The sequence below is a fragment of the Sminthopsis crassicaudata genome, chromosome 4 (genome assembly GCF_048593235.1).
Source record: "Sminthopsis crassicaudata isolate SCR6 chromosome 4, ASM4859323v1, whole genome shotgun sequence".
Classification (NCBI taxonomy): Eukaryota; Metazoa; Chordata; class Mammalia; order Dasyuromorphia; family Dasyuridae; genus Sminthopsis; species Sminthopsis crassicaudata.
In genome coordinates this window covers 372,088,559-372,113,656 of record NC_133620.1, presented here as the reverse complement: position 1 = coordinate 372,113,656, position 25,098 = coordinate 372,088,559, and the positions used below count along the sequence as shown (strand labels likewise).

The window sequence follows — 25,098 nt, the reverse complement described above, 5'->3', positions numbered from 1 at the left end:
AAAGGGGACCTCGGTTTTGGGGGTGACCAGCGTACGGCGGCTGCCTGGGGACCAAAAAGTCTCTGAGGGAAAGTTGCAGCCTGAAGCGATTTTTTGACCCCCGACACTTAATAGGCAGCAGAAGACCCGGATGTGTCTGGGGCTGGCTGAGGTACCCATTAACGCGCCCCCGCTAGACCATCCCCCTTTTCTACTTCTTATTGGACTAAATATACATCAATCACCACTACGTTAGCCACTTACTGGCCGAGGGAAGGATCGAGTTCGGGCACCCTATCGTCTATTGGCATGCTCGAGAAGAGGAGGGCAGGACGTTGAGTGTAGGTAGACCAATGGGCGTCGTGGCGTGTGAAGGAGGCGGGGCCGGAGCGCTTGGCAGCTGCCCAATCAGCGTCCTTGTTTGTGTGGTGCCGCCGCCGCCGCCGCCGGTGCCGCCGCCGCTGTCCCTGTCTGTACCGCAGTGTCTGCTCCGCCCGCCAGCCCGCCCCGGCCCGGCTCGGCTCGGCCCGGCCCGCCCTCTCTTTTCCCCTTTCCCTCTCCCCGGCCCCGAAAGCGGGGGCCTGGAGTCCATACTGCCGCCGCCTTTTCTTTTTTCGCCGCCTCCGTTGCCTCTTGAGGAGACGGACCAAGCCGGGAGTTCCGCCGCCACCGCCAGGTAAGGAGCCGCGGCCTAGGCCAGCCCGCCCGGGGGCGGTGAAGAAGGGGAGGGAGGGAGGAGGGGAGGGAGTGAAGCCGAGGAGGGGGAGGGGTAAGGGATAGGTGGATGAGCTGGGGGGGAGGGGAAGCGGCCTCGAGCCGACGCCCGACCGCGCGCCCCCGCCTCGCGCCCCCTTTCTCCCACCTCACCTCTGCCTAGCTCCCCCAGTCTCCCGGTCTCGCACCCCCGCTTCACCGCGCTCTCCCGCCCCACCTCCCCTCCCCGCGCGCCCCCGTCTTTCACTTCATTCCCGCGCGTCCCCGGGCTCGCGCCCCCTCATTCCTTCTCCTCTTACTCCCCCTCCCCCCAACCTCGCGCCCCGTCTCTCCCTCCCCCCTCCCCTGCTTCCCTCGGCGCCTCACGCCCGCCGCTCTCTTCCCCCTTTCCTGCCTCGCGCAGCCCCATTTTCAAAAAACCTTCCTAACCCCAGTTTCTCCCTGGGGAAAAGGGGGCGCCCCTCCTTTCGGTAGTGTGTGTGTGCCGGGTGGATGGAACCGGTAAGACGCTTTTAAGGGTGGGGGTCCCAGCGAATGGCTTATCTGCATTTAGGCAAGGGGTTTTCGATCAGGAGAGGCCTCAGCGACCCTTTATTCATATATCTCACCCCCACACACACACACCCGAATCGGGGAGATAATCTGTTTCTTTTCTGCCTGCTAGTTAACCTTTCTGCACAGTAACCCAGGCCCAGGCACAGTGGATCTCCACCCTTCCCATTCTCTTACTGCTCCCCACTACACTCCCCTGCCCCCGCAAAAGGCAACCTGGATCTTAATGATACTTTTTCTCCGTTCTTCAATTACATATAGATCATGTAATTGTGCACCCCTGGCTGAGCATAAGTACCTTCTCCTGTCTTACCGTGGGGTAGCCCTCCTTTTCCCTGGAGGTGCTGTAGCTTTTTGATCTCCCTCAGATAGCAACTTCTCTCCAACCACAAGATGTCAGCTCTTAGGGCTGGCACTGAGGTGAGGATGGAGGCGTGATGGTGGGTGGCATGTGGAGGCTAGCTGAGCCATCCTCCTTTTCCTCTGCTGTCATCTCTGGGGAACCAGACAGTCTCCTGAAAACTGGCTTCCTGTCTACTAGTAGAGGATTTTTTCTTTCTTTTTCTTTGAGGGATCTTGACTTATGGAGCAACCTGAAGTAGAGAAGACTGGTGTCCTCAGGGGGAAATGTACATAAGGGATCTATAATTGGTGGAGAAAAGTTGTAACACCAGTACAACAGTGTGTTGGAGAAAAGGGGAGCTGATGACTTTATTGATAGTGACTAATTACTAATGATTTCTGACTAATTTTGACAGAAATAGTGTTTGTGTAAGGGAATTCCCTTATGGTTAACTTGCTTGGAAGTTTGAACTCAACTGATACTCTTATTGCTATAAATCCAGAACTTTTTCTAAGGCTTGACATTGATTTGATTTCTTCCTTCTGGTGCTGAACTTGGTCTTGCTTACTGAGGAAGATCATTGCTTGAAATTAGTACTTCAATCATCTCAGTTGAAAAAGAAGCTGCTTCTGGAGGTGTGTCCCAGAATTGCATTTGAAATAGTTTTTTTTTTCTTTCTGTTGTGTGAACTCAGCCTACTATTTGGAGCCTAAGTGATTAGTTTAGAGTATCAACCAATCAATAAACATTTAGTAAGCACTTAATATGTGCTAAACTTGGGTAGCCCTTTCTTAAGACTATTCCGTGTGAGTAGAAAATGTTGTTGGGAATTGCCCAGGGAGGTATTGTTTAGAATAGAGGAATGGGGCAGAGAGAGAGAAAGTGTGTGTGTGTGTGTGTGTGTGTGTGTGTGTGTGTGTGTGTGTGTAGTTATAGTCCAGTAGCAGTGATAATATTTAGGTGCCATTTATTAGAATGTAAGTTTCTTGAGGACAGGGACATCCTCCCTTTCTTTATATCCCTAGCTTAGCAAAGTATTTGGCACATATTAAGTGCTTTATAAATGCTGGTTTTGACTGACTGCTGTCTGGGGACAGGTACTGGAAATCAGGGACCAGAAAACTGCCCCAGTGAGCTCAATGTTTCAATTCCAAAGGAGGAGGTAAGGTTGATGGACCTTTGCCCTGCTCCAGACCTCTCCTGAAAATTATGTCTGTAAGGAGAGAATGACTCAAAGCTGACAGCAGCATCCATCTTCATGACACTGTGGTTTATGTGTGGTGTGTGTTAACTTCCTGTTTAGAGCCAGGCTGAATAAAATCTACATTCTAATATTTGCCTGGGAACAATGTTAATCAAACTCCTTGACCAGTGATTTGGACCTGAGCTTTTAGCCAGTGACTCAAGGCTCCATTTTGCCTGGGGTTATGGGTGGGTGGGGGCTGCAGTAGCAGGTAAGGGGGTGTGGAGAATTTACTCTTCTGAACTTCTCAATCTTAAATCACACTTAGAAGCTTGTGTGCAATTTTTGGGCAAAGTTCCCAATTTTTTTTTTTTTTTTTGCTAGCAGATGGGTTGGGCCTCCAGGTTGGATTTTGGTTCAGGAACAGCAGGGTTGGAGAGGTGTTCTTAATAGTGTCAAATAGTAGAGCTTCTTCATGGATTTTGGGAAAGGGTTAGAGAGAGGACAGGCCAGTCAGCCATTGGAGCAGTAATATTCCAGATGTAAATCAGAAACTTTTGTTTCAATTTACTGATATCCCCTCCCCCCAGCTAGAGGTAGGTAGAGGTGTGTGTGTGCGTGCGTGTGTGTGTATGTGTGTAGGGGAGCAGCAGCTGTGTTGTCCTGGTTTCCAGACTCTGAAGCATACTCCATGTTAGCCACCCCATTGGGAGTCATACTGACAAGCAGCCCCACTGCTCTCAAGCTCAGAAAGCTCTTGTTGCTTTGGCTCATTGAGAAAAGCCAAACTAGCTTTGGTTGATTATATCAGCCACTGGAGAAATATAGAGACTTGAGCCATAACTGGGACCGAGGAGATTTTTTTTTTTTCTGGCCCTTTGCAAGTACTTAAAAGCCCTACATCATTCCATAATGAGGCACAATAGCCAAACGTTTTCTGAGACAGTTTGGAGGGAAAAGGGAAAAAAAAAATGAGACACACACCCAGATTGTCTATAAATCTAGTCCCAGAGTAAAGCTGTCCACCTCTTTCTCGGGAAAAATCCAACCTATCAGACAATGCCACACAAAGTTGCAGTTTCTCAGCTTTGGCTAAGCCTGGGAAAAGATGCATAACGGAATTTTGCCCCATCTGAAAGGATTGGTTTTTGCAGGGAAAGCATCTGTGAATTGATTATGTTCTAAGGCAGTTATTCAGACTTTGATTTCACCCCCAGTTTATTCTCTGTGATGTTTTCATGGGTACTGCTATTGGGTTTTAATGACTTCTAAAATCCATGGAGTCAAGTAGTTTACCACTTTGGTAAAAAGAATCAGATATGCTCTAGAATTGTTATGTCCTTTTTCTCTGTTGTCTTCCATCCTTGTAAACATATTCCTATTTAGCTTCTATTCATCTAGTAGGAGACTTGCTCTATGTTTGTGTGTGTGTATGTTCCTAGTGCTGTCCCAATAATATCCTGATACTCTCATTACTGCCCACATCTACAAAAAATAATTCTCTATATTCCTATCATTATACTGATACAGCTTATCAGAAGTTATTCCTATCATTATACTGATACAGCTTATCAGAAGTTTCCATCTCAATCTCAGTGTTTCTTAGACCTTAGTAGACTTTTTCAAAATCATTTAACACCACATGATTGTGCTTTCAAGAGGGTGAATGACCAAATCCTAAATCCTGAGGAAACTTGCTAACTATGGAAGCTTCTGTAATAGACAGCAGTAACTGAGGAAACTATGAAAGCAAAAGATAGCACTATGTTCCTGACCCATTTCTTTTCTTCAGGGGTAGCTAATTGATCAGTAGGTAGAATTTCATAGATTTTGATTCTGTTAGGTAATTAGTGGATAGACTACCTCTATCTAAGTTGCTTAAATAAGAATGCTTTTAATCCCTTAAAGCTTATTAATTCCTACCTTTATTTTTTTTTTCTTTCTTCCTTGTTCCTTCCTACCTTTATTTTTAAAGAGAAAGTAGAACTTGTTTCTAGAGAAATAAGTTAAAATTGCCTCTGAATTTAGATTAGACATAAGGATTATTTAAAACATAATAGGTTGGAATGTTACCTGGAGAGGTTGTAGGCACACATTCATGATCAGAACATATTTAGGAAGAAAAGAGATGGCTATTTTTTAGTGGGTTTATATGTAAGCCCTCTGGTGGAAATATAGAGAGACTAACTTAGTTTATATTTTCCAGTCTGACATGTTGATATATCAAATCTCATATTAGTGTGCCTTGATGAACTCTCCTTCATCTTTTGCATTCAACTGAACTTTTCCCTCAAATCTGACCATGGCTCCTGCTCTGTATAATTGGTCAAAAAAGTGCCTTTTATATGCCAGCAGCTGATGATCCAAAGACAAAAATGAAAAGTCCCTGCCCTTAAAAAACTTACATTCTGTTGGAAGAGATGATACAAACATAATTAAGCATTAAACAAAATAAATGTAAGGTAATTAAAGAGAGGAGGAAAGATAATGACAACTTGATGAGAAAAGATTTCATATAGAAGATAGCACTTGATTTGAGTTTTGAAGAAACCTAGGAGGAAATACATTTCTAGGCATAAGGGAATCCATTCAAGGGAATATGGAGGCCAGTGATGGCCTGGGAAAATAATGAGGGGGTAGAGGAATTGAAAGTGTTTCAGATGACCACTAGGTTTTGGAGAAATGAGGCATGAGAGATAATAGATTATGATCAGATAAAGGATTTAGAGTTTATGATCGTAAAAGTAAAATACAGTGATTGTGAGATCAAAACTTTGACCATTCTAATTTCTGGCTGAAGTAGACTAGAGGAACATAGGCAAGTAAGGCTTTTTGTTAGCTTCTTCCTCTTTTTGGTCATCTTTTCTTTGTCTTTTCCTGTGATTTCTCCCTTCATCACAGGCATGGGCAGTCTTTTTAAGGGCCTATTCTGTCTATACCTATTTTGATCAGTAGGTGTACAATTCCCCAATCATCTATTAGATTTATGCTGTGATATGAAAAACATAATGAAATACCATTTTAACAGACCCCTTGAGGACACATCAAATTATAGAATACTATAATTTTACTTCTTTATCAGGCTAGATTCTTAAATGTCCTAAAATGAGGAAACTGGAAGCTTTTTGCAGGTTGGTTTTCTAGAATAGTTTGTATATGAGTATTGAAACATTTAGCCACTTTTAAAAGCTGTTTTGGGACTGGAGCTGCCAATTTACCCTATGTATTTTTTGAGGGCATGTGAAGCAGGCTTGGCTTTGCCTGGCCGCCATTCTCCATGAGTTCCCAGAGGGCCAGCTGTAACTGAGCTTCTGCCCCACCTTCTTGCATCTGACACATTGGAGCCAGAGAGTAAGGTTTCAACTTTGTGAGTGAACTTAAGTGCCTGGGCCAGGAACAACAAACCTTTCATTTCCGGAGACATGTTAGTAGCCCACTGTGATGACCAAGAACTACATTGTCTACCCATTATTTTGCCCCTTGGAAGTAGTTAGATCTGGGAATTGAAGGGAGGGAAGACTTTGATTTAAGCTTTAAAGTTCAAGGTGATATAATTATAAATAGACTCATCTTTTTTTTTTTTTTAATTTCAGTATATTTTGTTTTTTCAATTACATGTAAAAATAATTTTCAACATTATTGGGGATAAGATTTTGAGTTTCAAATTTTTTTTCCTCCTTACCTTCTCCCTCCCCACACAGCAAACAATGTAGTGGTAGGTTATACCTTTATAATAATTTTAAACATTTTCGCATTGGTCATGTTGTGAAAGAAAAATCAGAACAAAAGGAAAAACCTGTGAGGAGGAAGAAGCAAACGATCAACACAAAAAGGTGAAAATAGTATTCTCCAAACCATATTCAGTCTTCATAGTTCTCTCTCTGGATGCAGAAGGCATTTTCTATCCTAAGACTCATCTGTTATTAGTTGGCAAATCTGCTTCTGTCCTTTTTTAAAAGTTATACTTTTCACTTTTTGGTGTTTGTCACTCTCAATTTTCAAAGTACTTTTACCTAGCAGTTTGCATCTCCATGGGAGTTCTATAAGGAGACATTGTAAGCTTTTTTACAAAGGGGTAGAATGTAATCTTAGGCACAATTTCCTAACTATCTTGTCATTTCTGTGTGAATCAAAAGAAATGAAACCCCATCATTTTGTTACTGTCAAATGGTATAAGCTTTCCTGGGATAGTAAGGCTACTTAGTCTCCTATGAGAGTTTTAAATGGTTAGGGTGACTTCTCTTAGTATCAACTTACATTTTGTTGTAATTCTTTGATCATTGTATAATTCAGATAGTGGAATGTAATATAAACTTCAGTATAGTGTATTGAGATTTTGTTAGAAGTTTCCTTTTTAGAAAGTATTTTTAAAAATTTTGTTGATTTTCTCATTGAACTAAGGGCCTATTTCTTTTCACTGTATCAAATGGAAACCAAAATATGTGCCTCAAATCCTATTGCGATAACATCTTTTATCTTTGCATTGCTCCTTTGGGGAGAAAACAAAATGCCAACTATTCATTAAGATGACTTGTATATGTGGCCTTGGCACAGAAAATCTGAAGACTTCAGGGAATATTGGTGAATTGGATAAAGCATCCATAGAACTCTGTCTAATAAGCATAAATGGTTGAGTACAAATAATAAAGCTATCTCCAAAAGCCTTGAAGAAGTCATTCAGCATTTATTAAACACCTACTGTGTGCCTGGAATTAATGATACTAAAGATAAAAAATAACAGTTCCCAATCTTAAGGAATTGATACTCTTTTCAAGAAAATACTGTGTGTATCTAATCTTATTTATCTGTCTATACCCAGAGACACCAACCATGTATGAAGTAAATAGTTTCTAGAGGATAGTCAGGAAAAGCTGTGGGGATAAGATGATATTTGAGCAGAACTTTGAAAGAATCTAGAGATTTTAAAAGAAAGGGCATTCCAGTTAAAGAGAGATAGCCTCGTCTGTAAAATAGGGCTAATATTACATAATACTTTCCTACTTCTTAGGGTTGTGAAGAATATGTTTTATTAATCTTGAAAACAAAATAGAAATGTGAGCTTTCAATCATACTCATGATTATCAACACTCTTGGAGAGCCTACCAATCTCTCATCTGAGGCCAACTATCAGTGAATCTTCCCTGTTTTCCCAGAGCAGAAATTGAAGAATTTTGGAGAGACAGCAGTGGTAAAAGAACCAAAGTCATTGCTTCTAATGACAAAATGTTTCTTGATTGTCCTTCTTCCTTTTCCCCTTATTCAAGACAATAAGGATCTCCTATTAAATTTTGGTGTATAGAGGTAATACTTGCTATGGATTGTGCCTATTGTTTGGGGGGGTTTCCTATTTCTTGAAAGTTGTCTCCTGTTGAATAGCACAGAATTCATGCACTATTCAAAGCAGAATATTTGATGCAGAGGCCTCAAATCACATGGGGCTGAGAACTGGGGCATTTGGGGCATCCATTGTTTCTATACTAGTTTAGTTCTCCCATCTTTGCTGACTTTCTGAATATCCTGTTGTAGACACACTAGAGGATAAAATGCATTAGTTAAGTCAAACAACAAGCATTTATTTATTAAGCAAGTACTATGTGCCAGGCACTGTGTTAGGTTCTGGAGATGTAAAGGAAAGCAAAAAACAGTCCTTGCTCTTAAGGAGCTTATAATCTAATGGGGGGAGGCTATGCAATAGACTGTGTACAACTAAGTGGGAGGGGAGGCCCTTAATTAAGAAGAACTGGAAAAGGTTTCTTACAGAAAGTAGAACTTTAGTAAGATTTGAAGGAAACTAGAGAAGATTTTTAGAGAATATCAGGGTTACAATAGAAAATAGAGGGCACAGTTCTTCAGTAAAGTGTGAAATCTGTACTCAGAATAGTTTGAAGTCTTTAAAAGAGAGGTAGGCTGAAGGGGCATACTTTGTGGTATACTCAAGTTAAACCAGGATGGACGTTTGGGATTAGAGAAAAAGGAAGAAGGGAAAGATGGGAGGGGGAAAGGAGGTAAAGAAGAAAGAGAAGAGAGAGTATGGAAATGAGTAGTGGACCTATAATTGTGGGCTTGAGGGCTTGTCACTTCTGGGTAAGTTTAAGATGTCCCCCTTTTTTTTTCCCTTTTTTTTTATCGACAACAACAACAATAATAACTAGCATTTATGCAGAACTTTAGGGTTTGCAGGAGATTTAAATGTTATTTCATCCTCACAATAACTCTGAGGTAGATGCTATTGTACAAATAAAGAACCTGAAGTACACAGAGATTAACAACTAGGACAGTGTCTGAGGCAGAATTCAAACTCAGGTCTTTCTGGATGCTCTTATTTTTTACTGAAACCTCTTAAAATAGAGGCTATGAAAATGCATCATAGAATCTTAGAAATTGGAAAAGAACCTTGAAGGTCATTTAATTCAGTCTGTTGCTTTTGTGAAAATCTACAGCTTAATAATAGTTGTTCACATTTATGTAACCCTTTAAGGTTTGCAAAGGACTTTATATATCTTATTGGGTCCTCACAACAGCCCCATAAAATAAGTGCTCAGCTGAGGAAACAAGTTCAGAGGTTAAACAATTGCACAACTTGTAAGTTTCTGAAGTGGGATTTGAATGTAGCCCTTTTAAGTTCTCTTCTCTGTCCACTATATTGACAGTTGATTATTCAGTCCCTTTTTAAACACCTATAGTAATAGGCAGTTTACCACCTTATGGTGTAATCAGTTCCATTTTTGTACTGGTCATATTGTTAGATCTTTATTGTAATGAAATTACTTTATTAGAATCAGATCATGTAAATACTTTGCATTTGAGACAGCCAAAGCCTAATAATTATACTTTTTTTCTCCCCTAGTTCTCTGAATCACATTTTCTATGGATTTCAATAATAACAATCAGAATTTAAAAATTTTTAAGGTAGTAATTTTTTTAGTTATAGGATCTATGATTTTTCCTTGAGAAAGAAAAATGAATTTGTGGTAACATACTATAGGTTAAAATTCTGTAAGTCACTCTAGGTGAATGGGAGGGGCATTAATAGTAGCCAATATTCATTTAGAACTTTAGGGACAACCTTGGGAGGCAGGTCATAATTTTGTTACTATTACTGTTTTTACCTTTCAAGATGGAGTATAAGATGAGATAATTGAAATTAAACAAGATTAAGTGACTTAGTCAAAGAGACAAGATTTAAACTTGGGTTTTTCCTGACACCTCAAGTCCTGACTTCTGCCCACTGTTCAACCCAGGTGTTTGTGAGAATACTATGGAAAAAGGAGATAAAAGTTCTTAAAAACTGAGTCAGAGGAAACCCAGGATCACATAGCCACCATATTTGAGAGGCAGACTTGAACCCAGATTGATTTGAATCCAAGACTTAGTTTCTGGTTTTGAAAGTCTACTTCAGATTGTCATGGTGCTGTTTAACCTATATCAAGATTGCTTGCTGTCTTGAGGGGGAAGAAAAGAAGGGAGGGAGAAAAATTTGGAATACAAGATTTTGCAGAGGTGAATGTTGAAAACTATCTTTGCATATATTTGGAAAAATAAAATACAGTTTATTAAAAAAAACTCATGGCGCTGCCACATTATACCCCTTTCTTTGGGAATTATAAATTTTCTATTGACTGTCCAGTTTTATGGTTGCAGAGTTTTTAAACTTAATTTGAAAAATCTAATATATCTAGTGAAAGCTTGTCATAATTTCACTTGTAACCCATCTTGTGCCCTGATGATTTTTTTTTTAATTAAAGCTTTTTATTTTTCAAATATGTGGACAATTCTTTAACATTAGCTCTTGCAAAACCTTTCTGTGTTCCAGTTTTCCTCCTCTTATCCCACGCCCTCCCCTAGATGGTAAGTAGTCCAATATATGTTAAACATGATAGAAGTATATATTAAATCCAATACATATTTGTACAACTACCTGATGAATTTTCTTAAGAGAGTTTGGGGCTTTCTTTTTCTCTAGGGTTTAGATAACAATATTTCCCATCTTTCTGCCCTAGAATTGTTCAGTCTTGGAAGATGTCAGTTATTCTCTGCAATGTAGAAAATTTGAATGGCTTCTTATCCTTTCATACCTGGCAGAATTTATTTATTTATTTATTGGAGTCACGATAATATAGTAGAAAGTGCACAGGATTGGGAATCAAAACAAAAATTTGAATCTTGATTCTGCTACTAATTTATTTGTGTGACTTTGGAAAAATAAGTTAAGTAATTTAGTTGACCTCAGTTTACACATTTGTAAAATGAGGGAGTTGGAACTAAGGACTTGAGTTCTTTTGCAATTAATGAACATTCAAGTGGATTCATGAGGCCAGTTGAATACACTGGGGAGTTGCTGGGGAGTTGCTAGGGAGCTAAAATGGCTTGGCCTGGACTAGTTAAGTTTAATTCTGGAATCTTTTTGTGCCCAGAAGATCAAAGTAAAACTTAACTAAGCATTTCGACAAAGATTGGTCTTAAATCTGACTTGATAAACTAAGATTCTTTTGCCCTGGCTGAGGACATTCTATGGGCAGTATCTTTTACATTTTGGAAACACTACCTTTATCTCTGTAAGCACTTACTAAGCACTTATTGTATGCGGTACTGGGTATCAAATGAGAGTTGAGCCCTGATTAAAAAAAAATTCTTAGTCTTAAACAGTGAAGATGAAATTTAGATAAATAAAGCTACAACAGATTGCTGGTTTTTGTTTGTTCTTTAATAGGGCCATGAAATCATGACTATGACATGTAAATGAATTGGATTTAAGTGAGGGAGGACTTAAGTGCAAGTCACCAGCCTTACTTTCACCTCCAGAATCCTTTGGGTTCGGTGTTAAAATGCATATTTCAGGACTACTGGAAATAGCTTGGGATGCAGTAGGAGACTTTGCCAAAATCTTTAACAATTCTCAGCTTGAGTGAGGCAGTGCCCATTCAGTGATTAAGGATAAGTTGGAATTGAGGTAAAAAATGTTCTCTTTTACTTAGTTAAAAAAACAAAAAACAAGTAAATAGCACTTCTCAGATGCTTTTACATGAATACTTTCTATGGAGCGAAAGTGAAGTTTTATTTTTTTATATGTAAATCCAATATAGGTATACATATTTATACAATTATCTTGCTGCACAAGAAGAATCAGATTGAAAAGGAAAAAAAAATGAGAAAGAAAAATTCAAGCAAACAACAAAAGAAATGAAAATGCTATGTTGTGATCCACACTCAGTTCCTACAGTCCTCTCTCTGGGTATAGATGGTTTTCATCATCACAATATTATTGGAACTGGCCTGAATTGTCTTATTGTTTGAAAGTGCCACATCCATCAGAATTGATCATTGTATAATCTTGCCTTTGGAAGGTGAAGTTTTAATAAACAGTTTAATGTTAATACTAGACTTAAGTTTTTCTCAGACTGGACTCTAAATATTCGTTCAGCATCTTTTACAACTTGAATAGGAAACTCTCCTCTTGAACCCCTTTAAAGCACTCTCAACTTTGCTTAGTCAAATTCTTGAAAATTGTAAGACTTTGGGAGATTTGTGAAAGACTAGGTTTTAGTAATTGTTTAAGAACATATAACTACTAGGAATAACTTTCTGATTTATATGTGAAAATTTCTAGCTGGATGACACCCCTTTTTTTTTTTTAACTTGAATCTGAAGGATTATGTTTTTTAATTGAGTTAATGATGTCAGCACGCTTATCTGGATTGGGCACAGTTGATCAGACAGTAAGTTGGTCACAGCATTGAATGAGAGAAGAATGAGAAACACATAGAAAATAATCATACAAGATGGAAAGAAATGAACAGTTTTTAAAACTTTTAATTTTTTTACTGGGGCAATCAGGGTCAAGTGACTTGCCCAGAGTCACATAGCTAGAAAGTATGAAGTGTTTTGAGGTCAAATTTGAACTCAAGTCCTCCTGACTTCCCGGCTGGTGCTCTATTCACTGTGCCACCTAGCTACCCCTGAAATGGATAGATTTTGATCTGCAACAAAATAAGGATACTTCTAAAGAGACCACAGGTTGCTTGAATTATTGAAGTGATCCTGAAATTCATTGCTTACAGTATGGTGCTGATTTTGAATTTGATGTTTTAGGTGACCTGGAATTTGAGGATTGAAGTTGAAGGGAGGAGGGAGATAACTTTTTGGTAATAGTTTATGAGGTGAAACAACTTTTTTCAACCCTGAAATTGAGAAACTTAGATGGCAGGTTTATCACACTTGCTTAACCCTACATAATCTATTGATTTTGTATATCATATTTCTATTTTCTTTCTAGAAAAAGAATTACTAGAATGCTAATTGACAAGGAAGCAGTATATCTATAGCCAGGATATAGGAGAAAGACTATGAGGCATCTAAAAAGTTTTATTTTAAAATTTTATTTTGAATCACTATCCTAGCCTAAAGTCAGCTCCTTAAATCTTGAATTTCCTTATATAAAAGGAATTAGACAGCTTTAGGAGCAAGGAGCACTTGAACCTCAGATTAAACATCTACCTGTGTCCCAGGCATTATAGATTAGAAGACTAAAAAAAGCCCCAACCTAAAATGGTTCTTGACCCTAAGGAGCTTATATTTCATTGAAGAAAAACCAAATGAGATAAATGGGAAGAATGTTGATAACTGAAGATGGTTGTCAGGAAAGGCCTGTTATGGAAAGATGGTACTTTAAGTTGAGCTTTTTTTTTTCTTTAAAAATTTTTTTTTGGATTATTTCTGTTTCTTACATCATCATGGTTATCCCCTTTGTTCTTTCCCTTCCCCTTTCCTTTCCTCCTCCAGAAAACCATCCTATATAACAAGTAGTATTATTAAGAGGAAAAAAAAAAAACACTGTGTAGCCTCTGTGGTTCTCCCACTTTTACAAAGTGAAGAGTTTGGGGGTAATTTATATTCTTTCAAGTGTTGCTTGAGCTTCATCATTTTGCTACATTCTTTACATTGAATTTTCAAAGGGGCTTCAAATTTCAAAAAATTCCTAAGAAGTAGGCTTAAGGAAAAAGCAATCTAGTGAATTAAATGATGAATTAGTCACAATTTTAGAAAGCCAGATGAGAAATAAAAATTCCTAGGATGTAATCTGCAAATCTCTTTTCCTGTCACTGAACGAAATAGCTTTATTAGAAAGTAAGAAAAAAAGATACTTCCCAAAGAACCGCAAAAATGATGACAGATCCCTGTTTTATATTACAAAAATGACTTTGTTTCATTTTGAACAATAATGCAGTATTGTACTACATAGGACTAGGAATGAATTGGTAATTTCATCAGTGAAGTTAGTTTGCAAGGAAAGAAATTTCTTTTACCAATGAAGGTTGGCATCTTCTCTGCACCATATAGTTTTCAGCAATTATCTGGAGTACTGATAAATTAAGGTGTTTGCCTAGGATTGTACAGACAGGTGTCTGCCAGAGGTGGGACTTGAACTCAGCTCATGCTATTTTCAAGTCTCATTGTCTGGCCAGGCATGTTATTTTCTATAATATTGCATGATCAGTCATGTTACTTTTTTTTGCTTTAAGTTTACTTGTCCATTAAGTGAAATGCCAACTTTTATAAACTTTATAACACTCTCTTTCTCTCATATCTATATCTATCTATATAATAGTCTGAAAGATAATTTTCAGAATTTGATAATCTGAGCACAGTTAATGGTGAGAGAAATCAAAAGGTAGGAGAATTGCACTTAATAGCAACAAACACATACACTTTGTGTTCAGTTTATTTGGGAATTATTTTATTCCTGTTGGAAATCATTGATATCCCAATAGCCTAGGAGCTAGATGCTACTTGCTCTGTAGTAGGTAATGAGGATTGAGTTTCAGATTTTGATTAAATTCAGATTTAGTTTCAGTAGGGCCTAGATACTCTCAGGTAATTTTCTTTCTAGTGACTTCCATTTCAAGTTTTTTTCCATCTTCCCATTTTCTTTCTATATGTGTCCCCCTCCATGGCAACTGGAGTTAAGTGACTTGCCCAGGGTCACAGAGCCAGGAAGTGTTAAAACCAGATTTGAATTTAGGTTCTCCTGACTTCAGGGCTGGTGCTCTATCCACTACACCAATTAGCTGCTTCTTCTTTCTATGTTCTTATTGTGGTGAAAGAATAAAGATGATTTGCTTTAAATACTAAAATTTTGGTTTCCATTTATACCCCTTGGAGGGCAGCAGAATTTACTGTTTTGAATCAAATGAAATGAACTTAAGAATCCATTCTGATTCTTAAGGAATAGGTAGGCATTTGTAAAGGAATAGGTAGAAGCAAAATTGAGTTGTTCTTTCTTTTAAATTATAGTAGCATGGGTAGCTTTTAAAGTAACTGAAACTTGGAATTTGAAGGACCTTTTGAGATCATGTAGTGCAGTCGACTACTTTTTATAGATAACACTGCTGGTGTATTTTGTGGCAAAGTTGGGATGAAGCATCCTGCCTCTGGTCAGTGCTTTTGGGGCTTTATTACAGCACTACTTCCATTTTGTTTTTGTTGGTGTTCAGATTTGACTCTATTGAATATTGTGTGTCATTGTGTGTCAGTTTGCTTCATAGTTGAGAAAAATTTGTCCTTCTGTGCTGCTTATCTGTTTTCTAAAGCTTTTTGGGTTACTTTGGCATTTCCTTCTGTAGATTGGTCAGAAGATTTGCTACAATGATGACCTTTATCTTCATGACTAGTTGACACAGATTTTTAGACATGAGAATAATTGAGAAACAACACCATCAAACCATATCTGGTAGTCTGAATTAAAACTTGTGCTGAGTAAGGAAAGTACAAAATATTGAGAAGACCCTGATTAAAAATCATTATGAACTTTAGGGTTCTAGTGTTTGTGATAAAATTCTTTTGCTCACATTGTCTTGTCTTGTCCCATTTTAATTTAATAAGAAATAACTATTAAACTTTTATGAAAGGAAGTAGGCTGTCTCTTACTTTAGTTCACGGTTTCCCCAGTGTACTTTCTTGATACTAAACCTAACTATAATTTACTATTGAAAAGTATTAGTTTGTTGAAAGTAATCAGGAAGATAAAGTAGCAGTGATGAGAGAACCAAACTCAGTTTAATATGCAAATAGGTTTTAGTACAGGTTTAATAGGAACCTCTAGCTCAGGAATTCTTAAGCTTTTTCTACTTTTGTCCCCTTTTCACCCAAGAAACTTTTATGTGGACTCCCGCTATGTAGCTATAAATAGGTATTCAAATCAAATATTTACTAATAATTAATCATAAATTTATTTTAAAGCAATTCTCTGGTACCCATGTAATTTTACCTTTATTAGAGACAAAAGCAAATTTGCATACTAATTAAATCTTGGTGGAATATTTGATACCTTTTTCTGTTGCCAAATTTTTCGTAGTCCTCACATTCAGTTTTAGGACAAACTGTCTAAGAAGCTTTGCTCTCTAGCTGCTCAGGCAAATCATTATTTGGTATGCATTTCTTACAAGCTAGATAGTTGCATTGAGATAAGTGTTTTTGAAAGGAAATTTTAGCTGAAGGAAAAATCAAATCAACCAGACTCTAATTTTCAGGGGTTCAGATTTGTTGTTCAGAAATAGTCCTCTGTCAAAGAAATCTAAATCTAATGCATTCCCTCCTTTAGTTTATTGTTTCTTATTTTACAAATTTTTCAATAAACTAGTAGCTGTATGGAGAAATATGGTATTTATATATGAAAAAGTGCACTGTTACTGAAGTATCAAATCTTCTGATTTGAATTCAAGGGCATATATTTCAGCAGTTTCTTGAATTTTATAATGCATTAATTAATTATAATGCATTAAGGGTTTAGGGTTTAGCCGTGGTTACTAGACTTCACAGCAGGTGTGGAGATTTGTTATCTATTATGGTGCAGTTGCCATTTTTAAAGATACAAATACTGGGTTACTTTACAAGGAAAGTTCTTTTTTATATATGGTTGGGAGGGAGGAGTTGAGGATATTGGGCCAATTACAGAGGCAAGGAATTTCTGATAGAGAAATTTCTTTTATCTAGCCTGTGGTCTTGCCTAGGATCACATTTGTCATTTAGAGCTAGGCTTGAAACCAAGTCTACTTGGATTTCAACATGGGACGCAGTCCAATTCCTCATTTTATAGATTAGGAATTTAAGGCTAAGAAATTGTGACTTACCAAATTAGTCAGTTAATGATTTATTAAGTGCTAGCTACTCTTTTTAGTACTAGGGAAAGAAAGTTAAAAACTGGCCCCTTGCCTCCACGAATTTGCATTCTAATGAGGGAGATAACAAACAAACAATTATGAACAAACAAGATACATACAGCATAAATTGGAAGTCATCTCAGAAGGAAGATACTATTAATTTGTGAGGAAGAACCAGGAAAGACTTATTAGAGACGGTATAATTTTAGCTAAGACTTGAAGAAAACCTGGGAAGCCAAGAGGCAAAGATAAGAAGGGAGAATATTCCAAATATTCCAATAGCCAGTGAAAATGCAGATTTGAGAGATAGTTCAAGCAAGGAAGAGTGTACATGGAGAAGGGGGGAGCAAGGTCTAAAAAGACTGGAAAAAGAAGGCAGGAAAGACTTTAAAAGATACACTTTTTACACTTGATCTTGGACATGGCTACTTTTAATGCTTTAAGGAATATTACTCTGGTAACTTGAGAGGAGGATGGATTGAGGAGAAACTTAAAGCATGGAGAGGATGCAGAAAACTCTTGTAGTGTAGATAGGTTTGGGGTTAGTGAGGGCCAGCATCTGGGTGGTGGCATTGTCAGGGCAGAGAGATTTTACAGGAGATAGATTGGGAAGGTAGAATTGACAGGACTTGGAAATAGATTGCTTATGGGAAGTGGGATTGAAAGTGAGGAGTTGAAGATGACACTTAAGGTTTCAAGTATAGGTGAGTAGATGTTAATACCCTAAACATACATTAGGAAGTTAAGAAGATGAGAGGGTTTAAGATGAGTTCATTTTTGGACATGTATTTCAGAAGTCACATACGTAGTTGGACCTAAGTCCTCTGACTTTACTTTTTTCCCATTGTATCAAGCTTCCTCCACCTTATTCTTAAGCAGAAACTTTCAATTCACAGTATATGTGATAGATTTAGTCTTTGAGGTTTTGTTGTTGTTGTTGTTGTTGTTGTTTTTAAAGTTGGCTTTTCAATTTTTTTGAAAATATGTACTGATCTTTTTTGCTTATATCCCATTTGATAGAAAGTGCTTTTTAATTGATAAGAAGTAGACAGTTTAGTAATCTGGGATGCATTCCATTCTTGGTTTCATCCCTGCTGCCATCTTTCCTGCTTATTATTGGAGGCAGCTAGATGGCACAGTTGATAGAAGGTTGTGATCTGGCTCCAGATACTTAATTACTTTGTGAACCTGGGAAAGTCACTTAGCTTCTGTATATTTCAATTTTCTCAATTGTAAAATGAGGATGACTCTCAATGGATATTGTCTCAAATGTGATAATGTATCCCTGAAGCTCTTATCACAATACTTGGCACATAGTAGGTGCTATATAAGTGATTATTCTTTTATTACTGGATGTTCAAGGAATAATGAAATTATTGGGATCATCTTTAAAACTATGACCTGTACAAAGAGCTCATAAAAATATCTTTAATCAACTACTAACATATTTCTGTATTTAAAAGAGCTAATTATTTATCTTTTAAAAAGACCTCTTAGCTGTGATGTCTTAATAAGATTGCCGTATATATTAAAAATAACGAATGTAAACTCTGATATAAAGGCATATTTCCTTAGTCTTATAGATATGCATAAGTAGGAGGTTATTAACATAAAAAAGCCACTGCATTTCATATCTAACTTATATTATGTGATTATTTTTCTTGGCCCCCAGATCTTTCCCAGAATGATACGAAGTAGTTTCAAGCTACTATAATCCAGTTTTTTGTTCTGGTTCATTCTCTTAGCTCTCCTTGTAATGAGTGAAAAATCTCTTTCTTGTGCAGCATTATAATTGTGGAAATATGTGTAGAAGAATTGCACATATTTAATATATATTGGGTTACTTGCCATCTAGGGGAGGGAGTAAGGCAAAAATTTTGGAACACAAGGTTTTGCAAGGGTGAATGTTGAAAGTTATGCATGTTTTGAAAATAAAAAGCTTTAATTTTAAAAAAAGTGAAAGATCTAGAGCTTGTATATGCTTCATATCTCTTCTCATGTTGATGCTCAGATAACTTTTTCTTCGTTGCTTGAGGGGTTCTCTGAAGAGTCTTTTCCTGTGTGAGTTAAAGGTATGAAAGTGTCTCAGAAAGAGATCTTTAGCAGAACCTAAATTTAAAAAAATTTTATTATAACTTTTTATTGACAGAACATATGCATGGGTAATTTTTTTATTATTTTATTTATAATTTTTTTTGACATTATATATGCGTGAGTAATTTTTTTTATAACATTATCCCTTGTATTCATTTTTCCAAATTATCCCCTCCTCCCTCTACTCCCTACCCTTGATGACAGGCAATCCCATATATTTTACATGTGTTACAATATAACCTAGATACAATATATGTGTGTAAATACCATTTTCTTGTTGCATATTAAGTATTAGATTCTGAAGGTATAAGTAACCTAGGTAGATAGACAGTAGTGCTAACAGTTTACATTCACTTCCCAGTGTTCCTTCTCTGGGTGTAGTTGTTTCTGTCCATCATTGATCAACTGGAAGTGAGTTGGATCTTTTTTATGTTGAAGATATCCACTTCCATCAGAATACATCTTCATACAACATTGAAGTGTACAGCGATCTTCTGGTTATATTCATTTCACACAGCATCAGTTGATGTAAGTCTCTCCAAGCCTCTCTGTATTCGTCCTGCTGGTCATTTCTTACAGAGCAATAATATTCCATAACCTTCATATACCATAATTTACCATGGGTAATTTTTTGCAACATTATCCTTGCACTCACTTCTGTTCTGACCTTTCCCTTCCCTCCCTCCACCCCCTCCCCTAGATGGCAGGCAGTCTTATACATGTTAAATATATTATAATATATCTTAGATACAATATATGTGTGCAGAACCAAACAGTTCTCTTGTTGCACAGGAAGAATTGGATTCAGAAAGTAAAAATAACCTGGGAAGAAAAACAAAAATGCAAACAGTTTGCACTAATTTCCCAGTGTTCCTTTTCTGGGTGTAACTGATTCTGTCCATCATTGATCAGTTGGTATTGAATTAGATCTTCTCTTTATCGAAGATATCCACTTCCATCAGAATACATCCTCATACAGTATCGCTGTTGAAGTGTATAATGATCTCCTGGTTCTAGCAGAACCTTAATTATGATCATTAAAACCAGTCTTTAGAAGGGTTTACAGACTAAGGGGAGTAACTAGATTTTTGTTATAAATTAATAATAGAGGTGAAGTATAGAACTTTTAAAAAGTACTGTCTTACATCTTAAAGTTGTAAAGTGAGATATTGCATTGATGTTTGATTAACCTAAGATAAAATTGACACTTTTCTCTGCCCTTTAGTGTTCTGACTCGTACCTAATTCCTAAGAGTATTAAGGCATGTTTCTTTCTCAGATCTGACTTCTTCCACTTCAGCTTGCCTTTACTTAGCAATTGGACAAAAATTAGCCAAATAAATGATGAAACTCTTACTTCAGAGTGCCATAGAGTGCATTATAGATTGCTATAGATATTGACTTTGTTAGGTATGCTGGGGGGAATTACAAGAACCATTGTAGTACCCCAGTATTAGAAACACCTTTAAAAAACTTGGAGGAAGACTTCTCAGAAGCTGTCTTACTTCTAGAACATTGTGCAATATTGTTTCTTAGGTGGGATGATATACCTTTTATGTGTGGTCCAAGGAAGCCCAAAAGCTCAGAGAACCAGTTTTTGGGTTTCTCAGACTTTATTTTTACCCTAGCATTTGAAAGAAAATGACACATTTCCTATAAGCTCCACTTGCTAATTAATGTTGGAACGCAGATCCTAGTTAAAAACTTTACTGGAGCCAGGCAGTGTTTCCTTCTTGAAATATGTTCAGCTCTTTCACTAATGTATATTTCACACACACACAACACACACAAAAACCCCATTATATAGTGTTTAACGGTTTGCACAGCTTTTTACATATAACTCATTTGAGCTTTACTGCAACCTATGAGGTAGCTGCTATTATTCCCATTTTACACATGAGTATACTGAGGAGGAAGACAGGTTAAGTGACTCATACATGGTAAGTCCCCTTATGAGGATCTGAAATGAAGTTTTTCTGACTCCAAGTTTCAAATCCATGGGGCCACATAGTTGAAATGAAATGGCTTTGGGAGTGGTGGGTAGAATGTAGGGCTAATTGGGATTTGTTTAGTACTCAGCAGATTGGTGCTTAGATATTTGTCAGTAATATCCCAAAACAGTGTCCTTTTTTTTCATCCTTTTGATTTTTTTCCCCAATATTCATTTAAGAAACAATTGTTAGATACTGTGTTAGAACTTAGGGAGGAGGGTCAGAATCAATCAGTCAATTAACAAGCTTTTGTTGTTAATCACCAAAAATTTTTCTGTTCATTGTTTTTAGACCTGGGGAATACAAATATAAAATTCTTGACCTCAAGTAATTTACATTTTTTCATTTATCTCAAGATAGATAATATAGAGTCCTATACTCAAGGAACTTAAGTCTACTAGAATAAATAGAAACATGTAAACAAATATGTTCTATTTTATATTTAAGTGCACAACAGAAGTACAGAGTTGTAAGGTAGAATATAGGCTCTTGTTTCATTTTATCTTTTTGTGCCTAGCACAGTGCTTGAAACACTTTTGGAACTTAATAAATGTTTATTGATTATTGTTACTTCATAAGGGAGAAGAAAGATCACTTCTGGCTGACATTATTAAGGAAAGATTCATGGAACTCATAGAATTATTGATTTAGAGCAGGTGTTATTAAACATTTTTTGTATTATGGACCCTTTTAAATAGTCTGATGAAGCCTGTAGACCAGTTTTCAGAATAATGTTTTTAAATGCATAAAATGAAATACAAAGGATTACAAAAGAAATTAATTATAATTAAATACAATTAATCAAAATATTTTCAAAACGGAATTTCAAAGACTCTTTATATAAAAGCCTAACCAACTATTGCTTTGAATTTTATCTGATAGTTTCTTTTTATTGGGCTTGGATTCTGAGAATGCCTATCATTATATACATAGATATTTTCATTATTTTTCATGTTGGACCTGAATGACTTATGAATTTTAATGTTAGAAATGTTGAAAACATTTTTTAGGAAAAAATGAATTGTAATAACTCTTAAGGAATAGTTTTTACTCTAGCAATTATATATGTGTATATATGCATAATACACATACACTCCCCCCATTTCCCTCTCCCCTCCCAAATCATCATCATCATCTTCCCCTTCTTCCTTTCCTTCTTCCTTTCTTCCCTCCCTTCCTTTCCTTTTCTCCTCCCTTCCTTCCTTTCTTCCCTCCCTCATTCTTCTTCCTTCCATCTTCCCTCCCTCTCTCCTTCCTTCCTTCCACCTTCCCTCCATACCTCTCTCTCCTTCCTTCTTTTTTCCATATATCCAAAGGATTGGTAACTGGAGCTCCTGTGTTTTTACCAAGATTGTCACATTTTAGGGAAGTAAATTATGACCTTGTTCTAGTCAGCACTGTATTCCAGGATAACGTCTTTATGTCTGTTCATCTATCGATAACTGAATCTGGTTCTTGCATAGCCTGCTAAGATCAGAAAGAGACCCATTAGGCTGCTAATTTATCTTGGTTTTAAAAAAAAAAAGCAGCAGCAGCATTTTCATTTGGAGAATAAATTAAGATCATGAAAGGCACTGACTCTTTTCCACCTTCATACCAGACAAGTTTAGATAGGTTAATCCTAAAGGGCAGGATTATATTTACATAGTGATCAGAAAATAGTGACCTTCTAAGCAGAAGTAAAAAATGAGTTTGCTTTAGAGGTGTCTTTGAATCACAGGTTTCTTTTAGGAGAGAGAGCTTATAATAGGAGATTTCATAAGCATTTATACAATACTTACTTCATATTAGGCATTGTGCTAAGCACTTGAGAAATTGTCACATTTAATCCTCATCCCCATTTTACAGAGCCAAACAGAGGTTATGTTAAGTGACTTTCTCAGGGTCATGCAAGTAATGTCTGAGTGTGGATTTGAACTCAGATCTAACAAATTGCAACTCTTTATCCACTGTGCTATCTCTTTGCCTCCTATAGGAGTCTGAGTGGCAGAAGTTAAAAGGCAATGTAAACATAATGAAGGAACTATGGGCTTTGTAGAAAGATTTAATGGTGTAGATGATTGATTACCAAAAAACTTTCTTGATAATGTTTATGGAACTTACTTGATTCTAGGCATTTGTTCAGTTCTGTGTAGACTAATTAGTTTGAGACTTTGAGTTGGATTTCTTTTCTTGAAGAAGAATTCATTCTACCATTTGTGGCTTAATTTTTACAAGGTTTGCAGTAGGAAATTTTTGCTTCTGTGGAGAGAAGACTGAATAGAGTTAAAAGATTCAAGTGATTCAAGTATTGGGCAGGAAGCAAGAATAAAGAAGTTATCATTAGAACTACTCAAATTTTTATTAGTTTAGTTGATGGGGAACAATGTGTTGTTGATGACAGATTATATGGATAAGAGGGAAGACTTGTTAGAATGCAATGGTATTAATATGTTAGAGATTCTGGGTGGATAAACAGGGCAAAAGACCTATTGCTAAAAAGTTCAGCCTAGTACGATTCTTGAGAAATTTGAGAATTAGAGATGTTTTACATTGTCTTTGTGCTTTCTTATATAAGCAGGTCAGGACAAGGAAAAATATGTGTCATATGAGAAATGAAATATGCTGATATGACATATCATAGAGTAGACTGTAAGTGTATTATTGATTCATAAAATCTTTTCTAATTTTCAAGTCAACAGGAGAATATATTCTGCCCTAGAGTTATAAAGAAGATAGGTAGCAAGACCTGAAATTCTGATATCCGTTTTTAGGTCATGAAATCATCTCCTGTCTTTGCTGCTTCCAGAGCACATTGGAAGTACTACACTTAAATTTAAATTTTAAATTAAATTTCAAAAGTTTTCCTCCTGTAAAAAGTCTAACACATAGTTTATCAGTTTGTCTTTATGTGTGACTACCATGTAGTTACAAACCAATTAGTCATTTTTTTCTTTATGAGGGGACTTACTCTGTTTTCTGACAATACATGTTCGTATTGACTGTAAGTTCTAGTGTAGTTCTCATGTCTATTTTATCCAGAAAAGTTTACAGTATTCATTTATGAAAAGAAATCCTTATTCCCTGACCTTTTGGCAAGTTGAGTCTCCTCCTTTTTGAATAATACTGGTATTATGGTGACTGGTGATATGATAGTGTTTTTGCTATATTTTTGTTCTCACAGTTATTTTCAGTCTCGCATCAGTTTCTGTCTTGGATAATTTTGTCTATGTGGAGACTTTGAGGTGATTTCCCAAACTGAAGAAGCCTAATACACAGCAAGGCCTTGGGGAAGAGTTTAGGGAAGGAGATTAGGGAGTAAGTAATTGAAGCTAGGGAAAAGTTTCTCAGCTTTTTAACAAACATGAATAATTAAATTTATGTAAAGTAATCCAGGATTTCATCTCGAGGCAATAGTTTAGTCCTATTTGACAGTAGACCTACTCTTGCTTGATGGATAAACATTGAAGATTAAAGGCATTTCTTCATAGACATTCATGTTTTTGTTATTTGATAAAATGGCAGCGGTTCTAGATTTGGAAATCTTTGAGGGTCTCATTAAATGCCATTTACTATGACTGCTGTCATCACATTTACCACCCAGAGCTCAATTTAGTGTAGATGCAAACTTTCTGTTGAGGTTCAGAAATATGAATTAAGTCCAGCTTATCTAGATTTTATGCTCAGAACAAACTTAAGTGGTTCAGAGTTTGCTCTATTTGAAATGAATGTTGAAATTGATTATTTATTAGGTGATTTAAGAGAACAAATATGTAAAGAGGAAAGGTAGTAGCATTCTCTCTTTCCAACCTCAGTTTGTTTCTGTATTACAAAGGAATATGTTTTTAACAAAACTAAAAAGATTGGTTTTTATGTTCTTCAGTAGTATCTCAAACATTTTAGTATGATTGATTTTTGTGGGAGGCACCCTCCTTACCTTTTAGATTAGTTGTTTCTATGACCTTTTGGAGCTATTGTTGCCTCTTAGTCCCATTGTATATACATCTTTAGATTGTAAGAGGGAATTCAGAGGGAATTGATGAATGAAAAAACATTTATTAAGTGTGCCAAGCACTGTGCTCAGTGCTGGTAATATATATGGATAAGT

At 36.8% G+C, this 25,098-nt stretch overlaps 1 protein-coding gene across 4 annotated transcripts in view; it reads left to right on the top strand.

Moving 5' to 3' along the window:
* Nucleotides 1-385: 385 nt before the first annotated feature.
* Nucleotides 386-25,098, top strand: part of GATAD2B (GATA zinc finger domain containing 2B) — a 102,258-nt gene continuing 77,545 nt past the window's right edge. Inside the window, exon 1 of one of the 4 annotated variants that reach the window (XM_074262146.1) lies at nucleotides 386-655. The gene's annotated coding sequence lies outside the window, so the exon portion shown is untranslated. The remainder of the gene's footprint in view (nucleotides 656-25,098) is intronic. The other 3 variants (XM_074262144.1, XM_074262141.1, XM_074262145.1) reach the window with 3 other exon arrangements.